Source organism: Rutidosis leptorrhynchoides, chromosome 6, assembly GCF_046630445.1.
Source record: "Rutidosis leptorrhynchoides isolate AG116_Rl617_1_P2 chromosome 6, CSIRO_AGI_Rlap_v1, whole genome shotgun sequence".
Classification (NCBI taxonomy): domain Eukaryota; kingdom Viridiplantae; phylum Streptophyta; class Magnoliopsida; order Asterales; family Asteraceae; genus Rutidosis; species Rutidosis leptorrhynchoides.
In genome coordinates this window covers 424,789,376-424,794,632 of record NC_092338.1, presented here as the reverse complement: position 1 = coordinate 424,794,632, position 5,257 = coordinate 424,789,376, and positions in this window count along the sequence as shown.

The window sequence follows — 5,257 nt, the reverse complement described above, 5'->3', positions numbered from 1 at the left end:
GAATAAACATGCTTAAAACGTCAACAAAAATGTTGGTGAGTTATAGGTTTAACCTATATATATCAAATCATAATAATAGACCACAAGATTTCATATTTCAATACACATCCCATACATAGAGATAAAAATCATTCATATGGTGAACACCTGGTAACCGACATTAACAAGATGCACATATAAGAATATCCCCATCATTCCGGGACACCCTTCGGATATGATATAAATTTCGAAGTACTAAAGCATCCGGTACTTTGGATGGGGTTTGTTAGGCCCAATAGATCTATCTTTAGGATTCGCGTCAATTAGGGTGTCTGTTCTCTAATTCTTAGATTACCAGACTTAATAAAAAGGGGCATATTCGATTTTGATAATTCAACCATAGAATGTAGTTTCACGTACTTGTGTCTATTTTGTAAATCATTTATAAAACCTGCATGTATTCTCATCCCAAAAATATTAGATTTTAAAAGTGGGACTATAACTCACTTTCACAGATTTTTACTTCGTCGGGAAGTAAGACTTGGCCACTGGTTGATTCACGAACCTATAACAATATATACATATATATTAAAGTATGTTCAAAATATATTTACAACACTTTTAATATAGTTTGATGTTTTAAGTTTAGTAAGTCAGCTGTCCTCGTTAGTAACCTACAACTAGTTGTCCACAGTTAGATGTACAGAAATAAATCGATAAATATTATCTTGAATCAATCCACGACCCAGTGTATACATATCTCAGTATTGATCACAACTCAAACTTTATATATTTTGGAATCAACCTCAACCCTGTATAGCTAACTCCAACATTCACATATAGAGTGTCTATGGTTGTTCCGAAATATATATAGATGTGTCGACATGATAGGTCGAAACATTGTATACGTGTCTATGGTATCTCAAGATTACATAATATACAATACAAGTTGATTAAGTTATGGTTGGAATAGATTTGTTACCAATTTTCACGTAGCTAAAATGAGAAAAATTATCCAATCTTGTTTTACCCATAACTTCTTCATTTTAAATCCGTTTTGAGTGAATAAAATTGCTATGGTTTCATATTGAACTCTATTTTATGAATCTAAATAGAAAAAGTATAGAATTATAGTCGGAAAAATAAGTTACAAGTCGTTTTTATAAAGGTAGTCATTTCAGTCGAAAGAACGACGTCTAGATGACCATTTTAGAAAACATACTTCCACTTTGAGTTTAACCATAATTTTTGGATATAGTTTCATGTTCATAATAAAAATCATTTTCTCAGAATAAAAACTTTTAAATCAAAGTTTATCATAGTTTTTAATTAACTAACCCAAAACAGCCCGCGGTGTTACTACGACGGCGTAAATCCGGTTTTACGGTGTTTTTCGTGTTTCCAGGTTTTAAATCATTAAGTTAGCATATCATAGAACATGTGTGTGGCTAATTTTAAAAGTCAATTTAGAAGGATTAACTTTTGTTTGCGAACAAGTTTAGAATTAACTAAACTATGTTCTAGTGATTACGAGTTTAAACCTTCGAATAAGATAGTTTTATATATATGAATCGAATGATGTTATGAACATCATTAATACCTCAAGTTTAGTAGGTAAACCTACTGGAAGTGACAAGAAATGATCTAGCTTCAAAGGATCTTGGATGGCTTGAAAGTTCTTGAAGTAGGATCATGACACAAAAACAAGTTCAAGTAAGATTTTTACTCGAATTAAGATAGTTTATAGTTATAGAAATTGAATCAGAGTTTGAATATGAATATTAACTTGAATAAGAAAGATAACCTACTGTATATAACAAAGGTTTCTTGATCTTAGATGATTACTTGGAATGGATTAGAAAGCTTGGAAGTAAATTAGTAAACTTGAAGGGATTTTTGAAGTGTTCTTGAAGTGTTCTTCCTATGATGATTATAGTTTGATTCTTGAAGTGATGTTTGATGAAGATGATGATTAACTACTGGAAAAATACATTCATAATAGTGTGTGTCTGTTGAGAGAGAATTAGAAAGAGAATTGGAAGTGAAATGGAGTGAATGATGAGTGGTAATTGGAGAGTGGTGAGTGGGGTTAAAAGGAGTTCTAGTTAGTTGACTAGCTCATGGTAGAAGTTAAAATTGATTAGTCATACATGACATAATCAAGAGTGGAATCCCATGCTAGTTCCTATTGGTATATACCCATAGTAAGTACGTTTTGAAGCTGTGTATAATACGGGTAAGAATACGACTAGAATTCTTGATGAAAGAAAAGAATGGGAAAGTAACTGTAACCATTTTTGTTAAGTATGAGTGTTTTGATATATGTATTGAAGTCTTCCAAAAGTATTTTAATACATCTAAATACACTACATGTATATACATTTTAACTGAGTTGTTAAGTCATCGTTAGTCGTTACATGTAAGTGTTGTTTTGAAACCTTTAAGTTAACGATCTCAATTAATGTTGTTAACCCATTGTTTATTATATCTAATGAGATGTTAAATTATTATATTATCATGATATTATGATATATTAATATATCTTAATATGATATATATACATTTAAATGTCGTTACAACGATAATCGTTACATATATGTCTCGTTTCGAAATCCTTAAGTTAGTAGTCTTGTTTATATGTATATAACTCATTGTTAATATACTTATGGAGATACTTACTTATCATAATCTCATGTTAACCATATGTATATCCATATATATATCGTCATGTCGTTTTTACAAGTTTTAACGTTCGTGAATCGCCGGTCAACTTGGGTGGTCAATTGTCTATATAAAACATATTTCAATTAATCAAGTCTTAACAAGTTTGATTGCTTAACATGTTGGAAACATTTAATCATGTAAATATCAATCTCAATTAATATATATAAACATGGAAAAGTTCGGGTCACTACAGTACCTACCCGTTAAATAAATTTCGTCCCGAAATTTTAAGCTGTTGAAGGTGTTGACGAATCTTCTGGAAATAGATGCGGGTATTTCTTCTTCATATGATCTTCACGCTCCCAGGTGAACTCGGGTCCTCTACGAGCATTCCATCGAACCTTAACAATTGGTATCTTGTTTTGCTTAAGTCTTTTAACCTCACGATCCATTATTTTGACGGGTTCTTCGATGAATTGGAGTTTTTCGTTGATTTGGATTTCATCTAACGGAATAGTGAGATCTTCTTTATCAAAACATTTCTTCAAATTCGAGACGTGGAAAGTGTTATGTACAGCCGCGAGTTGTTGAGGTAACTCAAGTCGGTAAGCTACTGGTCCGACACGATCAATAATCTTGAATGATCCAATATACCTTGGATTTAATTTCCCTCATTTACCAAATCGAACAACGCCTTTCCAAGGTGCAACTTTAAGCATGGCCATCTCTCCAATTTCAAATTCTATATCTTTTCTTTTAATGTCAGCGTAGCTCTTTTGTCGACTTTGGGCGGTTTTCAACCGTTGTTGAATTTGGATGATCTTCTCGGTAGTTTCTTGTATAATCTCCGGACCCGTAATCTGTCTATCCCCCACTTCACTCCAACAAATCGGAGACCTGCACTTTCTACCATAAAGTGCTTCAAACGGCGCCATCTCAATGCTTGAATGGTAGCTGTTGTTGTAGGAAAATTTTGCTAACGGTAGATGTCGATCCCAACTGTTTCCGAAATCAATAACACATGCTCGTAGCATGTCTTCAAGCGTTTGTATCGTCCTTTCGCTCTGCCCATCAGTTTGTGGATGATAGGCAGTACTCATGTCTAGACGAGTTCCTAATGCTTGCTGTAATGTCTGCCAGAATCTTGAAATAAATCTGCCATCCATATCAGAGATAATAGAGATTGGTATTCCATGTCTGGAGACGACTTCCTTCAAATACAGTCGTGCTAACTTCTCCATCTTGTCATCTTCTCTTATTGGCAGGAAGTGTGCTGATTTGGTGAGACGATCAACTATTACCCAAATAGTATCAAAACCACTTGCAGTCCTTGGCAATTTAGTGATGAAATCCATGGTAATGTTTTCCCATTTCCATTCCGGGATTTCGGGTTGTTGAAGTAGACCTGATGGTTTCTGATGCTCAGCTTTGACCTTAGAACACGTCAAACATTCTCCTACGTATTTAGCAACATCGGCTTTCAAACCCGGCCACCAAAAATGTTTCTTGAGATCCTTGTACATCTTTCCCGTTCCAGGATGTATTGAGTATCTGGTTTTATGAGCTTCTCTAAGTACCATTTCTCTCATATCTCCAAATTTTGGTACCCAAATCCTTTCAGCCCTATACCGGGTTCTGTCTTCCCGAATATTAAGATGCTTCTCTGATCCTTTGGGTATTTCATCCTTTAAATTTCCCTCTTTTAAAACTTCTTGTTGCGCCTCCTTTATTTGAGTAGTAAGGTTATTATGAATCATTATATTCATAGATTTTACTCGAATGGGTTCTCTGTCCTTCCTGCTCAAGGCATCGGCTACCACATTTGCCTTCCCCGGGTGGTAACGAATCTCAAAGTCGTAATCATTCAATAATTCAATCCACCTACGCTGCCTCATATTCAGTTGTTTCTGATTAAATATGTGTTGAAGACTTTTGTGGTCGGTATATATAATACTTTTGACCCCATATATGTAGTGCCTCCAAGTCTTTAATGCAAAAACAACCGCGCCTAATTCCAAATCATGTGTCGTATAATTTTGTTCGTGAATCTTCAATTGTCTAGACGCATAAGCAATCACCTTCGTTCGTTGCATTAATACACAACCGAGACCTTGCTTTGATGCGTCACAATAAATCACAAAATCATCATTCCCTTCAGGCAATGACAATATAGGTGCCGTAGTTAGCTTTTTCTTCAATAACTGAAACGCTTTCTCTTGTTCATCATTCCATTCAAATTTCTTCCCTTTATGCGTTAATGCAGTCAAGGGTTTTGCTATTCTGGAAAAGTCTTGGATGAACCTTCTGTAGTAACCAGCTAGTCCTAAAAACTGGCGTATGTGTTTCGGAGTTTTTGGGGTTTCCCACTTTTCAACAGTTTCTATCTTTGCCGGATCCACCTTAATACCTTCTTTGTTCACTATGTGACCGAGGAATTGAACTTCTTCCAACCAAAATGCACACTTTGAAAACTTAGCGTACAATTCTTCCTTCCTCAATACTTCTAACACCTTTCTCAAATGTTCACCGTGTTCTTGGTCATTCTTTGAGTAAATAAGTATGTCATCAATGAAAACAATGACAAACTTGTCAAGGTATGGTCCACACACTCGGT